A 6,528-nucleotide genomic window follows, 5' to 3' on the forward strand; every position below is an offset into this window, starting at 1 on the left:
ATCAGAAGGGCTGAATCAGAGGGCCTGAAACAGAGGGGCTGAAACAGAGGGCGAGAAACAGAGGGACTGAAACAGAGGGCGAGAAACAGAGGGGCTGAAACAGAGGGGCTGAAACAGAAGGGCTGAAACAGAGGGGCTAAAACAGAGGGCGAGAAACAGAGGGGCTGAATCAGAAGGGCTGAATCAGAGGGCCTGAAACAGAGGGGCTGAAAAAGAGGGCGAGAAACACAGGGGCTGAAACAGAGGGCGAGAAACAGAGGGCGAGAAACAGAGGGGCTGAAACAGAGGGGCTGAAACAGAGGGGTTGAAACAGAGGGGCTGAAACAGAGGGCGAGAAACAGAGGGGCTGAAACAGAGGGCGGGAAACAGAGGGGCTGAATCAGAGGGGCTGAAACAGAGGGCGAGAAACAGAGGGGCTGAAACAGAGGGGCTGAAACAGAGGGCGAGAAACAGAGGGCGAGAAACAGAGGGGCTGAAACAGAGGGGATGAAACAGAGTGGCTGAAACAGAGGGGCTGAAACAGAGGGCGAGAAACAGAGGGGCTGAAACAGAGGGCGGGAAACAGAGGGGCTGAATCAGAGGGGCTGAAACAGAGGGCGAGAAACAGAGGGGCTGAAACAGAGGGCGAGATACAGAGGTGCTGAAACAGGGGGGCTGAAACAGAGGGCGAGAAACAGAGGGGCTGAAACAGAGGGCGAGAAACAGAGGGGCTGAAACAGAGTGGCTGAATGAGTGGGGCTGAATCAGAGGGGCTGAATCAGAGGGGCTGAAACAGAGGGTGAGAAACAGAGGGTCTGAAACAGAGGGGCTGAAACAGATGCGCTGAAACAGAGGGCGAGAAACAGAGTGGCTGAATAAGAGGGGCAAAATCAGAGGGGCTGAATCAGAGGGGCTGAAACAGAGGGGCTGAATCACAGGGGCTGAAACAGAGGGCGAGAAACAGAGGGGCTGAAACAGAGGGCGAGAAACAGAGGGACTGAATCAGAGGGGCTGAAACAGAGGGTGCGAAACAGAGGGGCTGAAACAGAGGGCAAGAAACAGAGTGGCTGAAACAGACGGGCTGAAACAGAGGGGCTGAAAAAGAGGGCGAATAACAGAGGGGCTGAAACAGAGGGCGAGAAACAGAGGGGCTGAAACAGAGGGGCTGAAACAGAGGCGCTGAAACAGAGTGGCTGAAACTGAGGGGCTGAAACAGAGGGGCTGGAACAGAGGGCGAGAAACAGAGGGGCTGAAACAGAGGGCGAGAAACAGAGGGGCTGGTTCAGAGGGGCTGAAACAGAGGGGCTGAATCAGAGGGGCTGAATCAGAGGGGCTGAATCAGAGGGGCTGAAACAGAGGGCGAGAAACAGAGGGGCTGAAATAGAGGGCGAGAAACAGAGGGGCTGGTTCAGAGGGGCTGAAACAGAGGGGCTGAAACAGAGGGCGAGAAACAGAGTGGCTGAAACAGAGGGGCTGAAACAGAGGGGCTAAATCAGAGGGGCTGAAACAGAGGGCGAGAAACAGAGGGGCTGAAACAGAGGGCGAGAAACAGAGGGGCTGAAACAGAGGGGCTGAAACAGAAGGGCTGAAACAGAGGGGCTAAAACAGAGGGCGAGAAACAGAGGGGCTGAATCAGAAGGGCTGAATCAGAGGGCCTGAAACAGAGGGGCTGAAAAAGAGGGCGAGAAACACAGGGGCTGAAACAGAGGGCGAGAAACAGAGGGCGAGAAACAGAGGGGCTGAAACAGAGGGGCTGAAACAGAGGGGTTGAAACAGAGAGGCTGATACAGAGGGCATGAAACAGAGGGGCTGAAACAGAGGGCGAGAAACAGAGGGGCTGAAACAGAGGGCGAGAAACAGAGGAGCTGAAACAGAGGGGCTGAAACAGAGGGACTGAAACAGAGGGCCTGAAACAGAGGGCGAGAAAAAGAGAGGCAGAAACAGAGGGCGAGAAACAGAGCGGCTGAAACAGAGGGCGAGAAACAGAGGGGCTGAAACAGAGGGCGATAAACAGTGGGGCTGAAACAGAGGGCGAGAAACCGAGGGGCTGAAACAGAGGGCGAGAAACAGAGGGGCTGAAACAGAGGGCGAGAAACAGAGGGGCTGAAACAGAGGGGCTGAAACAGAGGGGCTGAAAGAGAGGGGCTGAAACAGATGGCGAGAAACAGAGGGGCTGAAACAGAGGGCGAGAAACAGAGGGGCTGAAACAGAGGGGCTGAAACAGAGGGGCTGAAACAGAGGGGTTGAATCAGTGGGGCTGAAACAGAGGGGCTGAAACAGAGGGCGAGAAACAGAGGGGCTGAAACAGCGGGCGAGAAACAGAGGGCGAGAAACAGAGGGGCTGAAACAGAGGGGCTGAAACAGACGGGCTGAAACAGAGTGCCTGAAACAGAGGGCGAGAAACAGAGGGGCTGAAACAGAGTGCGAAATACAGAGGGGCTGAAACAGAGGGCGAGAAACAGAGGGTGAGAAACAGAGGGCGAGAAACAGAGGGTGAGAATCAGAAGGCGAGAAACAGAGGGGATGAAACAGAGGGGCTGAAACAGACGGCGAGAAACAGAGAGGCTGAAACAGAGGGTGAGAAACAGAGGGGCTGAAACAGAGGGCGAGAAACAGAGGGGCTGAAACAGAGGGCGAGAAACAGAGGGGCTGAAACAGAGGGGCTGAAACAGAGGGGCTGAAACAGAGGGGCTGAAACAGAGGGCGAGAAACAGAGGGGCTGAAATAGAGGGCGAGAAACAGAGGGCGAGAAACAGAGGGACTGAAACTGAGGGGCTGAAACAGAGGGGCTGAAACTGAGGGCGAGAAACAGAGGGGCTGAAACAGAGGGCGAGAAACAGAGGGGCTGAAACAGAGGGGCTGAAACAGAGGGGCTGAAACAGAGGGGCTGAAACAGAGGGCGAGAAACAGAGGGGCAGAAACAGAGGGCGAGAAACAGAGGGGATGAAACAGAGTGGCTGAAACAGAGGGGCTGAAACAGAGGGCGAGAAACAGAGGGGCTGAAACAGAGGGCGGGAAACAGAGGGGCTGAATCAGAGGGGCTGAAACAGAGGGCGAGAAACAGAGGGGCTGAAACAGAGGGCGAGATACAGAGGTGCTGAAACAGGGGGGCTGAAACAGAGGGCGAGAAACAGAGGGGATGAAACAGAGTGGCTGAAACAGAGGGGCTGAAAAAGAGGGCGAATAACAGAGGGGCTGAAACAGAGGGCGAGAAACAGAGGGGCTGAAACAGAGGGGCTGAAACAGAGGGGCTGAAACAGAGTGGCTGAAACTGAGGGGCTGAAACAGAGGGGCTGGAACAGAGGGCGAGAAACAGAGGGGCTGAAACAGAGGGCGAGAACAGAGGGGCTGGTTCAGAGGGGCTGAAACAGAGGGGCTGAATCAGAGGGGCTGAATCAGAGGGGCTGAATCAGAGGGCGAGAAACAGAGGGGCTGAAATAGAGGGCGAGAAACAGAGGGGCTGGTTCAGAGGGACTGAAACAGAGGGGCTGAAACAGAGGGCGAGAAACAGAGTGGCTGAAACAGTGGGGCTGAAACAGAGGGGCTAAATCAGAGGGGCTGAAACAGAGGGCGGGAAACAGAGGGGCTGAAACAGAGGGGCTGAAACAGAGGGCGAGAAACAGAGGGGCTGAAACAGAGTGGCTGAATGAGTGGGGCTGAATCAGAGGGGCTGAATCAGAGGGGCTGAAACAGAGGGTGAGAAACAGAGGGTCTGAAACAGAGGGGCTGAAACAGATGCGCTGAAACAGAGGGCGAGAAACAGAGGGGCTGAATCAGAGGGGCAAAATCAGAGGGGCTGAATCAGAGGGGCTGAAACAGAGGGGCTGAATCACAGGGGCTGAAACAGAGGGCGAGAAACAGAGGGGCTGAAACAGAGGGCGAGAAACAGAGGGACTGAAACAGAGGGCGAGAAACAGAGGGGCTGAAACAGAGGGGCTGAAACAGAAGGGCTGAAACAGAGGGGCTAAAACAGAGGGCGAGAAACAGAGGGGCTGAATCAGAAGGGCTGAATCAGAGGGCCTGAAACAGAGGGGCTGAAAAAGAGGGCGAGAAACACAGGGGCTGAAACAGAGGGCGAGAAACAGAGGGCGAGAAACAGAGGGGCTGAAACAGAGGGGCTGAAACAGAGGGGTTGAAACAGAGAGGCTGATACAGAGGGCATGAAACAGAGGGGCTGAAACAGAGGGCGAGAAACAGAGGGGCTGAAACAGAGGGCGAGAAACAGAGGAGCTGAAACAGAGGGGCTGAAACAGAGGGGCTGAAACAGAGGGCCTGAAACAGAGGGCGAGAAACAGAGAGGCAGAAACAGAGGGCGAGAAACAGAGCGGCTGAAACAGAGGGCGAGAAACAGAGGGGCTGAAACAGAGGGCGAGAAACAGTGGGGCTGAAACAGAGGGCGAGAAACAGAGGGGCTGAAACAGAGGGGCTGAATCACAGGGGCTGAAACAGAGGGCGAGAAACAGAGGGACTGAATCAGAGGGGCTGAAACAGAGGGTGCGAAACAGAGCGGCTGAAACAGAGGGCAAGAAACAGAGTGGCTGAAACAGACGGGCTGAAACAGAGGGGCTGAAAAAGAGGGCGAATAACAGAGGGGCTGAAACAGAGGGTGAGAAACAGAGGGGCTGAAACAGAGGGGCTGAAACAGAGGCGCTGAAACAGAGTGGCTGAAACTGAGGGGCTGAAACAGAGGGGCTGGAACAGAGGGCGAGAAACAGAGGGGCTGAAACAGAGGGCGAGAAACAGAGGGGCTGGTTCAGAGGGGCTGAAACAGCGGGGCTGAAACAGAGGGTGAGAAACAGAGGGGCTGAAACAGAGGGGCTGAAACAGAGGCGCTGAAACAGAGTGGCTGAAACTGAGGGGCTGAAACAGAGTGGCTGTAACAGACGGGCTGAAACAGAGGGGCTGAAAAAGAGGGCGAATAACAGAGGGGCTGAAACAGAGGGCGAGAAACAGAGGGGCTGAAACAGAGGGGCTGAAACAGAGGCGCTGAAACAGAGTGGCTGAAACTGAGGGGCTGAAACAGAGGGGCTGGAACAGAGGGCGAGAAACAGAGGGGCTGAAACAGAGGGCGAGAAACAGAGGGGCTGGTTCAGAGGGGCTGAAACAGAGGGGCTGAATCAGAGGGGCTGAATCAGAGGGGCTGAAACAGAGGGCGAGAAACAGAGGGGCTGAAATAGAGGGCGAGAAACAGAGTGGCTGAAACAGAGGGGCTGAAACAGAGGGGCTAAATCAGAGGGGCTGAAACAGAGGGCGGGAAACAGAGGGGCTGAAACAGAGGGGCTGAAACAGAGGGCGAGAAACAGAGGGGCTGAAACAGAGGGCGAGAAACAGAGGGGCTGAAACAGAGGGCGAGAAACAGAGGGGCTGAAACAGAGGGGCTGAAACAGAAGGGCTGAAACAGAGGGGCTAAAACAGAGGGCGAAAAACAGAGGGGCTGAATCAGAAGGGCTGAATCAGTGGGCCTGAAACAGAGGGGCTGAAAAAGAGGGCGAGAAACACAGGGGCTGAAACAAAGGGCGAGAAACAGAGGGCGAGAAACAGAGGGGCTGAAACAGAGAGGCTGATACAGAGGGCGAGAAACAGAGGGGCTGAAACAGAGGGCGAGAAACAGAGGAGCTGAAACAGAGGGGCTGAAACAGAGGGGCTGAAACAGAGGGCCTGAAACAGAGGGCGAGAAACAGAGAGGCAGAAACAGAGGGCGAGAAACAGAGCGGCTGAAACAGAGGGCGAGAAACAGAGGGGCTGAAACAGAGGGCGAGAAACAGTGGGGCTGAAACAGGGGGCGAGAAACAGAGGGGCTGAAACAGAGGGCGAGAAACAGAGGGCGAGAAACAGAGGGACTGAAACAGAGGGACTGAAACAGAGGGGCTGAAACAGAGGGCGAGAAACAGAGGGGCTGAAACAGAGGGCGAGAAACAGAGGAGCTGAAACAGAGGGGCTGAATGAGCGGGGCTGAATCAGAGGGGCTGAATCAGAGGGGCTGAAACAGAGGGTGAGAAACAGAGGGGCTGAAACAGAGGGGCTGGAACAGATGGGCTGAAACAGAGGGCGAGAAACATAGGGGCTGAATCAGAGGGGCTAAATCAGAGGGGCTGAATCAGAGGGGCTGAAACAGAGGGGCTGAATCAGAGGGGCTGAAACAGAGGGCGAGAAACAGAGGGGCTGAAACAGAGGGCGAGAAACAGAGGGGCTGAAACAGAGGGACTGAAACAGAGGGGCTGAATCAGAGTGGCTGATTCAGAGGGGCTGAAACAGAGGGGCTGAATCAGCGGGCCTGAAACACAGGGCGAGAAAGAGAGGGGCTGAAAAAGAGGGGCTGAAACAGAGGGCGAGAAACAGAGGGGCTGAAACAGAGGGCGAGAAACAGAGGGGCTGAAACAGAGGGGCTGAAACAGAGGGGCTGAAAAAGAGGGGCTGAAACAGTGGGGCTGAAACAGAGGGCGAGAAACAGAGGGGCTGAAACAGAGGTCAAGAAACAGAGGGGCTGAAACAGAGGGCGAGAAACAGAGGGGCTGAAACAGAGGGCGAGAAACAGAGGGGCTGAATCAG

This window comes from Chiloscyllium punctatum, unplaced genomic scaffold (genome assembly GCF_047496795.1).
Source record: "Chiloscyllium punctatum isolate Juve2018m unplaced genomic scaffold, sChiPun1.3 scaffold_63, whole genome shotgun sequence".
Lineage (NCBI taxonomy): Eukaryota > Metazoa > Chordata > Chondrichthyes > Orectolobiformes > Hemiscylliidae > Chiloscyllium > Chiloscyllium punctatum.